General features: G+C 42.9%; 35 non-coding genes across 35 annotated transcripts; all 35 read right to left on the bottom strand.

The window, feature by feature from the left end:
* Positions 1-74: 74 nt before the first annotated feature.
* On the bottom strand, positions 75-146 carry Trnae-uuc. Its single transcript has one exon. It is a non-coding gene; the product is annotated as a tRNA-Glu (tRNA).
* A 250-nt stretch (positions 147-396) lies between these two features.
* Trnan-guu lies at positions 397-470 on the bottom strand. The gene has a single exon. It is a non-coding gene; the product is annotated as a tRNA-Asn (tRNA).
* Positions 471-766: 296 nt separating this feature from the next.
* On the bottom strand, positions 767-838 carry Trnae-uuc. The gene has a single exon. It is a non-coding gene; the product is annotated as a tRNA-Glu (tRNA).
* A 250-nt stretch (positions 839-1,088) lies between these two features.
* On the bottom strand, positions 1,089-1,162 carry Trnan-guu. The gene has a single exon. It is a non-coding gene; the product is annotated as a tRNA-Asn (tRNA).
* Positions 1,163-1,458: 296 nt separating this feature from the next.
* Positions 1,459-1,530, bottom strand: Trnae-uuc. The gene has a single exon. It is a non-coding gene; the product is annotated as a tRNA-Glu (tRNA).
* A 250-nt stretch (positions 1,531-1,780) lies between these two features.
* On the bottom strand, positions 1,781-1,854 carry Trnan-guu. Its single transcript has one exon. It is a non-coding gene; the product is annotated as a tRNA-Asn (tRNA).
* A 296-nt stretch (positions 1,855-2,150) lies between these two features.
* Positions 2,151-2,222, bottom strand: Trnae-uuc. The gene has a single exon. It is a non-coding gene; the product is annotated as a tRNA-Glu (tRNA).
* Positions 2,223-2,472: 250 nt separating this feature from the next.
* On the bottom strand, positions 2,473-2,546 carry Trnan-guu. The gene has a single exon. It is a non-coding gene; the product is annotated as a tRNA-Asn (tRNA).
* A 296-nt stretch (positions 2,547-2,842) lies between these two features.
* Trnae-uuc lies at positions 2,843-2,914 on the bottom strand. The gene has a single exon. It is a non-coding gene; the product is annotated as a tRNA-Glu (tRNA).
* Positions 2,915-3,164: 250 nt separating this feature from the next.
* Positions 3,165-3,238, bottom strand: Trnan-guu. The gene has a single exon. It is a non-coding gene; the product is annotated as a tRNA-Asn (tRNA).
* A 296-nt stretch (positions 3,239-3,534) lies between these two features.
* Trnae-uuc lies at positions 3,535-3,606 on the bottom strand. Its single transcript has one exon. It is a non-coding gene; the product is annotated as a tRNA-Glu (tRNA).
* A 250-nt stretch (positions 3,607-3,856) lies between these two features.
* Trnan-guu lies at positions 3,857-3,930 on the bottom strand. Its single transcript has one exon. It is a non-coding gene; the product is annotated as a tRNA-Asn (tRNA).
* Positions 3,931-4,226: 296 nt separating this feature from the next.
* On the bottom strand, positions 4,227-4,298 carry Trnae-uuc. The gene has a single exon. It is a non-coding gene; the product is annotated as a tRNA-Glu (tRNA).
* Positions 4,299-4,548: 250 nt separating this feature from the next.
* On the bottom strand, positions 4,549-4,622 carry Trnan-guu. The gene has a single exon. It is a non-coding gene; the product is annotated as a tRNA-Asn (tRNA).
* A 296-nt stretch (positions 4,623-4,918) lies between these two features.
* Positions 4,919-4,990, bottom strand: Trnae-uuc. The gene has a single exon. It is a non-coding gene; the product is annotated as a tRNA-Glu (tRNA).
* A 250-nt stretch (positions 4,991-5,240) lies between these two features.
* Trnan-guu lies at positions 5,241-5,314 on the bottom strand. Its single transcript has one exon. It is a non-coding gene; the product is annotated as a tRNA-Asn (tRNA).
* A 296-nt stretch (positions 5,315-5,610) lies between these two features.
* On the bottom strand, positions 5,611-5,682 carry Trnae-uuc. Its single transcript has one exon. It is a non-coding gene; the product is annotated as a tRNA-Glu (tRNA).
* A 250-nt stretch (positions 5,683-5,932) lies between these two features.
* Positions 5,933-6,006, bottom strand: Trnan-guu. The gene has a single exon. It is a non-coding gene; the product is annotated as a tRNA-Asn (tRNA).
* Positions 6,007-6,302: 296 nt separating this feature from the next.
* Positions 6,303-6,374, bottom strand: Trnae-uuc. The gene has a single exon. It is a non-coding gene; the product is annotated as a tRNA-Glu (tRNA).
* Positions 6,375-6,624: 250 nt separating this feature from the next.
* On the bottom strand, positions 6,625-6,698 carry Trnan-guu. The gene has a single exon. It is a non-coding gene; the product is annotated as a tRNA-Asn (tRNA).
* Positions 6,699-6,994: 296 nt separating this feature from the next.
* On the bottom strand, positions 6,995-7,066 carry Trnae-uuc. The gene has a single exon. It is a non-coding gene; the product is annotated as a tRNA-Glu (tRNA).
* Positions 7,067-7,316: 250 nt separating this feature from the next.
* Trnan-guu lies at positions 7,317-7,390 on the bottom strand. The gene has a single exon. It is a non-coding gene; the product is annotated as a tRNA-Asn (tRNA).
* A 296-nt stretch (positions 7,391-7,686) lies between these two features.
* Positions 7,687-7,758, bottom strand: Trnae-uuc. The gene has a single exon. It is a non-coding gene; the product is annotated as a tRNA-Glu (tRNA).
* Positions 7,759-8,008: 250 nt separating this feature from the next.
* Trnan-guu lies at positions 8,009-8,082 on the bottom strand. Its single transcript has one exon. It is a non-coding gene; the product is annotated as a tRNA-Asn (tRNA).
* A 296-nt stretch (positions 8,083-8,378) lies between these two features.
* On the bottom strand, positions 8,379-8,450 carry Trnae-uuc. Its single transcript has one exon. It is a non-coding gene; the product is annotated as a tRNA-Glu (tRNA).
* A 250-nt stretch (positions 8,451-8,700) lies between these two features.
* Trnan-guu lies at positions 8,701-8,774 on the bottom strand. Its single transcript has one exon. It is a non-coding gene; the product is annotated as a tRNA-Asn (tRNA).
* Positions 8,775-9,070: 296 nt separating this feature from the next.
* Positions 9,071-9,142, bottom strand: Trnae-uuc. The gene has a single exon. It is a non-coding gene; the product is annotated as a tRNA-Glu (tRNA).
* Positions 9,143-9,392: 250 nt separating this feature from the next.
* Trnan-guu lies at positions 9,393-9,466 on the bottom strand. Its single transcript has one exon. It is a non-coding gene; the product is annotated as a tRNA-Asn (tRNA).
* A 296-nt stretch (positions 9,467-9,762) lies between these two features.
* Positions 9,763-9,834, bottom strand: Trnae-uuc. The gene has a single exon. It is a non-coding gene; the product is annotated as a tRNA-Glu (tRNA).
* A 250-nt stretch (positions 9,835-10,084) lies between these two features.
* Trnan-guu lies at positions 10,085-10,158 on the bottom strand. Its single transcript has one exon. It is a non-coding gene; the product is annotated as a tRNA-Asn (tRNA).
* Positions 10,159-10,454: 296 nt separating this feature from the next.
* Positions 10,455-10,526, bottom strand: Trnae-uuc. Its single transcript has one exon. It is a non-coding gene; the product is annotated as a tRNA-Glu (tRNA).
* A 250-nt stretch (positions 10,527-10,776) lies between these two features.
* On the bottom strand, positions 10,777-10,850 carry Trnan-guu. The gene has a single exon. It is a non-coding gene; the product is annotated as a tRNA-Asn (tRNA).
* Positions 10,851-11,146: 296 nt separating this feature from the next.
* On the bottom strand, positions 11,147-11,218 carry Trnae-uuc. Its single transcript has one exon. It is a non-coding gene; the product is annotated as a tRNA-Glu (tRNA).
* Positions 11,219-11,468: 250 nt separating this feature from the next.
* Trnan-guu lies at positions 11,469-11,542 on the bottom strand. Its single transcript has one exon. It is a non-coding gene; the product is annotated as a tRNA-Asn (tRNA).
* Positions 11,543-11,838: 296 nt separating this feature from the next.
* Positions 11,839-11,910, bottom strand: Trnae-uuc. Its single transcript has one exon. It is a non-coding gene; the product is annotated as a tRNA-Glu (tRNA).
* Positions 11,911-12,157: the final 247 nt, after the last annotated feature.

The following is a 12,157-nucleotide window of genomic DNA, read 5'->3' on the forward strand; positions in this document are numbered from 1 at the left end:
TTATGATTGTGAAAATGAGAAAAGTATAATTATTCAAGTTGAGCTCATTTTCTTGTCAGATGGAAAAGAAATTGTTCCAATGCCGGGAATCGAACCCGGGCCGCCTGGTTGAAAGCCAGGAATCCTAACCACTAGACCACATTGGAAGCTGACAGATGAGGGAAATGTAAAACGAGTTACCACTAGACTTTATTCCTATTGTGCGTGTGAAAGTTGGTGTTGTAGATTAGGATGTTTAAGACATGACGAGCTGACATTAATAAATATCTTCTTTGTATCATGAGCTAGCTTGAAGTTGATATCAGCATATTGTAGCAGGTATTTGCGCTCACAGTGTTCATCTGTAAAACGTGAAAGGGAGAAATATCAGTCATTCAAGTTGACAAAACACAAGTGCGTCCCTGGGTGGGCTCGAACCACCAACCTTTCGGTTAACAGCCGAACGCGCTAACCAATTGCGCCACAGAGACCGAACTGATGTGTATGGAGTGACTTTGAGATGTGACTGGTGTCACGGAAGTGAAGTACTGTTGAAGAAGGGAAAGTCTCATGGTGCGTTCCATCTCTGAATTTCCAGGCGGTGGATTGTGTTGCACAATAACACACTGGCTGACTTGATGCATTTACTGGAAGATGTGGACGTTAGGTCATCGATGCACTCACATGGATGACTAGAAATGCATGCTTTTTACTTATGATTGTGAAAATGAGAAAAGTATAATTATTCAAGTTGAGCTCATTTTCTTGTCAGATGGAAAAGAAATTGTTCCAATGCCGGGAATCGAACCCGGGCCGCCTGGGTGAAAGCCAGGAATCCTAACCACTAGACCACATTGGAAGCTGACAGATGAGGGAAATGTAAAACGAGTTACCACTAGACTTTATTCCTATTGTGCGTGTGAAAGTTGGTGTTGTAGATTAGGATGTTTAAGACATGACGAGCTGACATTAATAAATATCTTCTTTGTATCATGAGCTAGCTTGAAGATGATATCAGGAAATTGTAGCAGGTATTTGCGCTCACAGTGTTCATCTGTAAAACGTGAAAGGGAGAAATATCAGTCATTCAAGTTGACAAAACACAAGTGCGTCCCTGGGTGGGCTCGAACCACCAACCTTTCGGTTAACAGCCGAACGCGCTAACCAATTGCGCCACAGAGACTGAACTGTTGTGTATGGAGTGACTTTGAGATGTGACTGGTGTCACGGAAGTGAAGTACTGTTGAAGAAGGGAAAGTCTCATGGTGCGTTCCATCTCTGAATTTCCAGGCGGTGGATTGTGTTGCACAATAACACACTGGCTGACTTGATGCATTTACTGGAAGATGTGGACGTTAGGTCATCGATGCACTCACATGGATGACTAGAAATGCATGCTTTTTACTTATGATTGTGAAAATGAGAAAAGTATAATTATTCAAGTTGAGCTCATTTTCTTGTCAGATGGAAAAGAAATTGTTCCAATGCCGGGAATCGAACCCGGGCCGCCTGGGTGAAAGCCAGGAATCCTAACCACTAGACCACATTGGAAGCTGACAGATGAGGGAAATGTAAAACGAGTTACCACTAGACTTTATTCCTATTGTGCGTGTGAAAGTTGGTGTTGTAGATTAGGATGTTTAAGACATGACGAGCTGACATTAATAAATATCTTCTTTGTATCATGAGCTAGCTTGAAGTTGATATCAGCATATTGTAGCAGGTATTTGCGCTCACAGTGTTCATCTGTAAAACGTGAAAGGGAGAAATATCAGTCATTCAAGTTGACAAAACACAAGTGCGTCCCTGGGTGGGCTCGAACAACCAACCTTTCGGTTAACAGCCGAACGCGCTAACCAATTGCGCCACAGAGACCGAACTGATGTGTATGGAGTGACTTTGAGATGTGACTGGTGTCACGGAAGTGAAGTACTGTTGAAGAAGGGAAAGTCTCATGGTGCGTTCCATCTCTGAATTTCCAGGCGGTGGATTGTGTTGCACAATAACACACTGGCTGACTTGATGCATTTACTGGAAGATGTGGACGTTAGGTCATCGATGCACTCACATGGATGACTAGAAATGCATGCTTTTTACTTATGATTGTGAAAATGAGAAAAGTATAATTATTCAAGTTGAGCTCATTTTCTTGTCAGATGGAAAAGAAATTGTTCCAATGCCGGGAATCGAACCCGGGCCGCCTGGGTGAAAGCCAGGAATCCTAACCACTAGACCACATTGGAAGCTGACAGATGAGGGAAATGTAAAACGAGTTACCACTAGACTTTATTCCTATTGTGCGTGTGAAAGTTGGTGTTGTAGATTAGGATGTTTAAGACATGACGAGCTGACATTAATAAATATCTTCTTTGTATCATGAGCTAGCTTGAAGTTGATATCAGCATATTGTAGCAGGTATTTGCGCTCACAGTGTTCATCTGTTAAACGTGAAAGGGAGAAATATCAGTCATTCAAGTTGACAAAACACAAGTGCGTCCCTGGGTGGGCTCGAACAACCAACCTTTCGGTTAACAGCCGAACGCGCTAACCAATTGCGCCACAGAGACCGAACTGATGTGTATGGAGTGACTTTGAGATGTGACTGGTGTCACGGAAGTGAAGTACTGTTGAAGAAGGGAAAGTCTCATGGTGCGTTCCATCTCTGAATTTCCAGGCGGTGGATTGTGTTGCACAATAACACACTGGCTGACTTGATGCATTTACTGAAAGATGTGGACGTTAGGTCATCGATGCACTTACATGGATGACTAGAAATGCATGCTTTTTACTTATGATTGTGAAAATGAGAAAAGTATAATTATTCAAGTTGAGCTCATTTTCTTGTCAGATGGAAAAGAAATTGTTCCAATGCCGGGAATCGAACCCGGGCCGCCTGGGTGAAAGCCAGGAATCCTAACCACTAGACCACATTGGAAGCTGACAGATGAGGGAAATGTAAAACGAGTTACCACTAGACTTTATTCCTATTGTGCGTGTGAAAGTTGGTGTTGTAGATTAGGATGTTTAAGACATGACGAGCTGACATTAATAAATATCTTCTTTGTATCATGAGCTAGCTTGAAGTTGATATCAGCATATTGTAGCAGGTATTTGCGCTCACAGTGTTCATCTGTAAAACGTGAAAGGGAGAAATATCAGTCATTCAAGTTGACAAAACACAAGTGCGTCCCTGGGTGGGCTCGAACCACCAACCTTTCGGTTAACAGCCGAACGCGCTAACCAATTGCGCCACAGAGACCGAACTGATGTGTATGGAGTGACTTTGAGATGTGACTGGTGTCACGGAAGTGAAGTACTGTTGAAGAAGGGAAAGTCTCATGGTGCGTTCCATCTCTGAATTTCCAGGCGGTGGATTGTGTTGCACAATAACACACTGGCTGACTTGATGCATTTACTGGAAGATGTGGACGTTAGGTCATCGATGCACTCACATGGATGACTAGAAATGCATGCTTTTTACTTATGATTGTGAAAATGAGAAAAGTATAATTATTCAAGTTGAGCTCATTTTCTTGTCAGATGGAAAAGAAATTGTTCCAATGCCGGGAATCGAACCCGGGCCGCCTGGGTGAAAGCCAGGAATCCTAACCACTAGACCACATTGGAAGCTGACAGATGAGGGAAATGTAAAACGAGTTACCACTAGACTTTATTCCTATTGTGCGTGTGAAAGTTGGTGTTGTAGATTAGGATGTTTAAGACATGACGAGCTGACATTAATAAATATCTTCTTTGTATCATGAGCTAGCTTGAAGTTGATATCAGCATATTGTAGCAGGTATTTGCGCTCACAGTGTTCATCTGTAAAACGTGAAAGGGAGAAATATCAGTCATTCAAGTTGACAAAACACAAGTGCGTCCCTGGGTGGGCTCGAACCACCAACCTTTCGGTTAACAGCCGAACGCGCTAACCAATTGCGCCACAGAGACCGAACTGATGTGTATGGAGTGACTTTGAGATGTGACTGGTGTCACGGAAGTGAAGTACTGTTGAAGAAGGGAAAGTCTCATGGTGCGTTCCATCTCTGAATTTCCAGGCGGTGGATTGTGTTGCACAATAACACACTGGCTGACTTGATGCATTTACTGGAAGATGTGGACGTTAGGTCATCGATGCACTCACATGGATGACTAGAAATGCATGCTTTTTACTTATGATTGTGAAAATGAGAAAAGTATAATTATTCAAGTTGAGCTCATTTTCTTGTCAGATGGAAAAGAAATTGTTCCAATGCCGGGAATCGAACCCGGGCCGCCTGGGTGAAAGCCAGGAATCCTAACCACTAGACCACATTGGAAGCTGACAGATGAGGGAAATGTAAAACGAGTTACCACTAGACTTTATTCCTATTGTGCGTGTGAAAGTTGGTGTTGTAGATTAGGATGTTTAAGACATGACGAGCTGACATTAATAAATATCTTCTTTGTATCATGAGCTAGCTTGAAGTTGATATCAGCATATTGTAGCAGGTATTTGCGCTCACAGTGTTCATCTGTAAAACGTGAAAGGGAGAAATATCAGTCATTCAAGTTGACAAAACACAAGTGCGTCCCTGGGTGGGCTCGAACCACCAACCTTTCGGTTAACAGCCGAACGCGCTAACCAATTGCGCCACAGAGACTGAACTGTTGTGTATGGAGTGACTTTGAGATGTGACTGGTGTCACGGAAGTGAAGTACTGTTGAAGAAGGGAAAGTCTCATGGTGCGTTCCATCTCTGAATTTCCAGGCGGTGGATTGTGTTGCACAATAACACACTGGCTGACTTGATGCATTTACTGGAAGATGTGGACGTTAGGTCATCGATGCACTCACATGGATGACTAGAAATGCATGCTTTTTACTTATGATTGTGAAAATGAGAAAAGTATAATTATTCAAGTTGAGCTCATTTTCTTGTCAGATGGAAAAGAAATTGTTCCAATGCCGGGAATCGAACCCGGGCCGCCTGGGTGAAAGCCAGGAATCCTAACCACTAGACCACATTGGAAGCTGACAGATGAGGGAAATGTAAAACGAGTTACCACTAGACTTTATTCCTATTGTGCGTGTGAAAGTTGGTGTTGTAGATTAGGATGTTTAAGACATGACGAGCTGACATTAATAAATATCTTCTTTGTATCATGAGCTAGCTTGAAGATGATATCAGGAAATTGTAGCAGGTATTTGCGCTCACAGTGTTCATCTGTAAAACGTGAAAGGGAGAAATATCAGTCATTCAAGTTGACAAAACACAAGTGCGTCCCTGGGTGGGCTCGAACCACCAACCTTTCGGTTAACAGCCGAACGCGCTAACCAATTGCGCCACAGAGACTGAACTGTTGTGTATGGAGTGACTTTGAGATGTGACTGGTGTCACGGAAGTGAAGTACTGTTGAAGAAGGGAAAGTCTCATGGTGCGTTCCATCTCTGAATTTCCAGGCGGTGGATTGTGTTGCACAATAACACACTGGCTGACTTGATGCATTTACTGGAAGATGTGGACGTTAGGTCATCGATGCACTCACATGGATGACTAGAAATGCATGCTTTTTACTTATGATTGTGAAAATGAGAAAAGTATAATTATTCAAGTTGAGCTCATTTTCTTGTCAGATGGAAAAGAAATTGTTCCAATGCCGGGAATCGAACCCGGGCCGCCTGGGTGAAAGCCAGGAATCCTAACCACTAGACCACATTGGAAGCTGACAGATGAGGGAAATGTAAAACGAGTTACCACTAGACTTTATTCCTATTGTGCGTGTGAAAGTTGGTGTTGTAGATTAGGATGTTTAAGACATGACGAGCTGACATTAATAAATATCTTCTTTGTATCATGAGCTAGCTTGAAGTTGATATCAGCATATTGTAGCAGGTATTTGCGCTCACAGTGTTCATCTGTAAAACGTGAAAGGGAGAAATATCAGTCATTCAAGTTGACAAAACACAAGTGCGTCCCTGGGTGGGCTCGAACCACCAACCTTTCGGTTAACAGCCGAACGCGCTAACCAATTGCGCCACAGAGACCGAACTGATGTGTATGGAGTGACTTTGAGATGTGACTGGTGTCACGGAAGTGAAGTACTGTTGAAGAAGGGAAAGTCTCATGGTGCGTTCCATCTCTGAATTTCCAGGCGGTGGATTGTGTTGCACAATAACACACTGGCTGACTTGATGCATTTACTGGAAGATGTGGACGTTAGGTCATCGATGCACTCACATGGATGACTAGAAATGCATGCTTTTTACTTATGATTGTGAAAATGAGAAAAGTATAATTATTCAAGTTGAGCTCATTTTCTTGTCAGATGGAAAAGAAATTGTTCCAATGCCGGGAATCGAACCCGGGCCGCCTGGGTGAAAGCCAGGAATCCTAACCACTAGACCACATTGGAAGCTGACAGATGAGGGAAATGTAAAACGAGTTACCACTAGACTTTATTCCTATTGTGCGTGTGAAAGTTGGTGTTGTAGATTAGGATGTTTAAGACATGACGAGCTGACATTAATAAATATCTTCTTTGTATCATGAGCTAGCTTGAAGATGATATCAGGAAATTGTAGCAGGTATTTGCGCTCACAGTGTTCATCTGTAAAACGTGAAAGGGAGAAATATCAGTCATTCAAGTTGACAAAACACAAGTGCGTCCCTGGGTGGGCTCGAACCACCAACCTTTCGGTTAACAGCCGAACGCGCTAACCAATTGCGCCACAGAGACTGAACTGATGTGTATGGAGTGACTTTGAGATGTGACTGGTGTCACGGAAGTGAAGTACTGTTGAAGAAGGGAAAGTCTCATGGTGCGTTCCATCTCTGAATTTCCAGGCGGTGGATTGTGTTGCACAATAACACACTGGCTGACTTGATGCATTTACTGGAAGATGTGGACGTTAGGTCATCGATGCACTCACATGGATGACTAGAAATGCATGCTTTTTACTTATGATTGTGAAAATGAGAAAAGTATAATTATTCAAGTTGAGCTCATTTTCTTGTCAGATGGAAAAGAAATTGTTCCAATGCCGGGAATCGAACCCGGGCCGCCTGGGTGAAAGCCAGGAATCCTAACCACTAGACCACATTGGAAGCTGACAGATGAGGGAAATGTAAAACGAGTTACCACTAGACTTTATTCCTATTGTGCGTGTGAAAGTTGGTGTTGTAGATTAGGATGTTTAAGACATGACGAGCTGACATTAATAAATATCTTCTTTGTATCATGAGCTAGCTTGAAGTTGATATCAGCATATTGTAGCAGGTATTTGCGCTCACAGTGTTCATCTGTAAAACGTGAAAGGGAGAAATATCAGTCATTCAAGTTGACAAAACACAAGTGCGTCCCTGGGTGGGCTCGAACCACCAACCTTTCGGTTAACAGCCGAACGCGCTAACCAATTGCGCCACAGAGACCGGTCTGATGTGTATGGAGTGACTTTGAGATGTGACTGGTGTCACGGAAGTGAAGTACTGTTGAAGAAGGGAAAGTCTCATGGTGCGTTCCATCTCTGAATTTCCAGGCGGTGGATTGTGTTGCACAATAACACACTGGCTGACTTGATGCATTTACTGGAAGATGTGGACGTTAGGTCATCGATGCACTCACATGGATGACTAGAAATGCATGCTTTTTACTTATGATTGTGAAAATGAGAAAAGTATAATTATTCAAGTTGAGCTCATTTTCTTGTCAGATGGAAAAGAAATTGTTCCAATGCCGGGAATCGAACCCGGGCCGCCTGGGTGAAAGCCAGGAATCCTAACCACTAGACCACATTGGAAGCTGACAGATGAGGGAAATGTAAAACGAGTTACCACTAGACTTTATTCCTATTGTGCATGTGAAAGTTGGTGTTGTAGATTAGGATGTTTAAGACATGACGAGCTGACATTAATAAATATCTACTTTGTATCATGAGCTAGCTTGAAGTTGATATCAGCATATTGTAGCAGGTATTTGCGCTCACAGTGTTCATCTGTAAAACGTGAAAGGGAGAAATATCAGTCATTCAAGTTGACAAAACACAAGTGCGTCCCTGGGTGGGCTCGAACCACCAACCTTTCGGTTAACAGCCGAACGCGCTAACCAATTGCGCCACAGAGACCGAACTGAGGTGTATGGAGTGACTTTGAGATGTGACTGGTGTCACGGAAGTGAAGTACTGTTGAAGAAGGGAAAGTCTCATGGTGCGTTCCATCTCTGAATTTCCAGGCGGTGGATTGTGTTGCACAATAACACACTGGCTGACTTGATGCATTTACTGGAAGATGTGGACGTTAGGTCATCGATGCACTCACATGGATGACTAGAAATGCATGCTTTTTACTTATGATTGTGAAAATGAGAAAAGTATAATTATTCAAGTTGAGCTCATTTTCTTGTCAGATGGAAAAGAAATTGTTCCAATGCCGGGAATCGAACCCGGGCCGCCTGGGTGAAAGCCAGGAATCCTAACCACTAGACCACATTGGAAGCTGACAGATGAGGGAAATGTAAAACGAGTTACCACTAGACTTTATTCCTATTGTGCGTGTGAAAGTTGGTGTTGTAGATTAGGATGTTTAAGACATGACGAGCTGACATTAATAAATATCTTCTTTGTATCATGAGCTAGCTTGAAGTTGATATCAGCATATTGTAGCAGGTATTTGCGCTCACAGTGTTCATCTGTAAAACGTGAAAGGGAGAAATATCAGTCATTCAAGTTGACAAAACACAAGTGCGTCCCTGGGTGGGCTCGAACCACCAACCTTTCGGTTAACAGCCGAACGCGCTAACCAATTGCGCCACAGAGACCGGTCTGATGTGTATGGAGTGACTTTGAGATGTGACTGGTGTCACGGAAGTGAAGTACTGTTGAAGAAGGGAAAGTCTCATGGTGCGTTCCATCTCTGAATTTCCAGGCGGTGGATTGTGTTGCACAATAACACACTGGCTGACTTGATGCATTTACTGGAAGATGTGGACGTTAGGTCATCGATGCACTCACATGGATGACTAGAAATGCATGCTTTTTACTTATGATTGTGAAAATGAGAAAAGTATAATTATTCAAGTTGAGCTCATTTTCTTGTCAGATGGAAAAGAAATTGTTCCAATGCCGGGAATCGAACCCGGGCCGCCTGGGTGAAAGCCAGGAATCCTAACCACTAGACCACATTGGAAGCTGACAGATGAGGGAAATGTAAAACGAGTTACCACTAGACTTTATTCCTATTGTGCGTGTGAAAGTTGGTGTTGTAGATTAGGATGTTTAAGACATGACGAGCTGACATTAATAAATATCTACTTTGTATCATGAGCTAGCTTGAAGTTGATATCAGCATATTGTAGCAGGTATTTGCGCTCACAGTGTTCATCTGTAAAACGTGAAAGGGAGAAATATCAGTCATTCAAGTTGACAAAACACAAGTGCGTCCCTGGGTGGGCTCGAACCACCAACCTTTCGGTTAACAGCCGAACGCGCTAACCAATTGCGCCACAGAGACCGAACTGAGGTGTATGGAGTGACTTTGAGATGTGACTGGTGTCACGGAAGTGAAGTACTGTTGAAGAAGGGAAAGTCTCATGGTGCGTTCCATCTCTGAATTTCCAGGCGGTGGATTGTGTTGCACAATAACACACTGGCTGACTTGATGCATTTACTGGAAGATGTGGACGTTAGGTCATCGATGCACTCACATGGATGACTAGAAATGCATGCTTTTTACTTATGATTGTGAAAATGAGAAAAGTATAATTATTCAAGTTGAGCTCATTTTCTTGTCAGATGGAAAAGAAATTGTTCCAATGCCGGGAATCGAACCCGGGCCGCCTGGGTGAAAGCCAGGAATCCTAACCACTAGACCACATTGGAAGCTGACAGATGAGGGAAATGTAAAACGAGTTACCACTAGACTTTATTCCTATTGTGCGTGTGAAAGTTGGTGTTGTAGATTAGGATGTTTAAGACATGACGAGCTGACATTAATAAATATCTACTTTGTATCATGAGCTAGCTTGAAGTTGATATCAGCATATTGTAGCAGGTATTTGCGCTCACAGTGTTCATCTGTAAAACGTGAAAGGGAGAAATATCAGTCATTCAAGTTGACAAAACACAAGTGCGTCCCTGGGTGGGCTCGAACCACCAACCTTTCGGTTAACAGCCGAACGCGCTAACCAATTGCGCCACAGAGACTGAACTGATGTGTATGGAGTGACTTTGAGATGTGACTGGTGTCACGGAAGTGAAGTACTGTTGAAGAAGGGAAAGTCTCATGGTGCGTTCCATCTCTGAATTTCCAGGCGGTGGATTGTGTTGCACAATAACACACTGGCTGACTTGATGCATTTACTGGAAGATGTGGACGTTAGGTCATCGATGCACTCACATGGATGACTAGAAATGCATGCTTTTTACTTATGATTGTGAAAATGAGAAAAGTATAATTATTCAAGTTGAGCTCATTTTCTTGTCAGATGGAAAAGAAATTGTTCCAATGCCGGGAATCGAACCCGGGCCGCCTGGGTGAAAGCCAGGAATCCTAACCACTAGACCACATTGGAAGCTGACAGATGAGGGAAATGTAAAACGAGTTACCACTAGACTTTATTCCTATTGTGCGTGTGAAAGTTGGTGTTGTAGATTAGGATGTTTAAGACATGACGAGCTGACATTAATAAATATCTTCTTTGTATCATGAGCTAGCTTGAAGATGATATCAGGAAATTGTAGCAGGTATTTGCGCTCACAGTGTTCATCTGTAAAACGTGAAAGGGAGAAATATCAGTCATTCAAGTTGACAAAACACAAGTGCGTCCCTGGGTGGGCTCGAACCACCAACCTTTCGGTTAACAGCCGAACGCGCTAACCAATTGCGCCACAGAGACCGAACTGATGTGTATGGAGTGACTTTGAGATGTGACTGGTGTCACGGAAGTGAAGTACTGTTGAAGAAGGGAAAGTCTCATGGTGCGTTCCATCTCTGAATTTCCAGGCGGTGGATTGTGTTGCACAATAACACACTGGCTGACTTGATGCATTTACTGAAAGATGTGGACGTTAGGTCATCGATGCACTCACATGGATGACTAGAAATGCATGCTTTTTACTTATGATTGTGAAAATGAGAAAAGTATAATTATTCAAGTTGAGCTCATTTTCTTGTCAGATGGAAAAGAAATTGTTCCAATGCCGGGAATCGAACCCGGGCCGCCTGGGTGAAAGCCAGGAATCCTAACCACTAGACCACATTGGAAGCTGACAGATGAGGGAAATGTAAAACGAGTTACCACTAGACTTTATTCCTATTGTGCGTGTGAAAGTTGGTGTTGTAGATTAGGATGTTTAAGACATGACGAGCTGACATTAATAAATATCTACTTTGTATCATGAGCTAGCTTGAAGTTGATATCAGCATATTGTAGCAGGTATTTGCGCTCACAGTGTTCATCTGTAAAACGTGAAAGGGAGAAATATCAGTCATTCAAGTTGACAAAACACAAGTGCGTCCCTGGGTGGGCTCGAACCACCAACCTTTCGGTTAACAGCCGAACGCGCTAACCAATTGCGCCACAGAGACCGAACTGAGGTGTATGGAGTGACTTTGAGATGTGACTGGTGTCACGGAAGTGAAGTACTGTTGAAGAAGGGAAAGTCTCATGGTGCGTTCCATCTCTGAATTTCCAGGCGGTGGATTGTGTTGCACAATAACACACTGGCTGACTTGATGCATTTACTGGAAGATGTGGACGTTAGGTCATCGATGCACTCACATGGATGACTAGAAATGCATGCTTTTTACTTATGATTGTGAAAATGAGAAAAGTATAATTATTCAAGTTGAGCTCATTTTCTTGTCAGATGGAAAAGAAATTGTTCCAATGCCGGGAATCGAACCCGGGCCGCCTGGGTGAAAGCCAGGAATCCTAACCACTAGACCACATTGGAAGCTGACAGATGAGGGAAATGTAAAACGAGTTACCACTAGACTTTATTCCTATTGTGCGTGTGAAAGTTGGTGTTGTAGATTAGGATGTTTAAGACATGACGAGCTGACATTAATAAATATCTACTTTGTATCATGAGCTAGCTTGAAGTTGATATCAGCATATTGTAGCAGGTATTTGCGCTCACAGTGTTCATCTGTAAAACGTGAAAGGGAGAAATATCAGTCATTCAAGTTGACAAAACACAA

The sequence above is a fragment of the Haliotis rufescens genome, unplaced genomic scaffold, assembly GCF_023055435.1.
Source record: "Haliotis rufescens isolate VD_foot unplaced genomic scaffold, xgHalRufe1.0.p SCAF_1, whole genome shotgun sequence".
In the NCBI taxonomy this organism is placed as follows: Eukaryota; Metazoa; Mollusca; class Gastropoda; order Lepetellida; family Haliotidae; genus Haliotis; species Haliotis rufescens.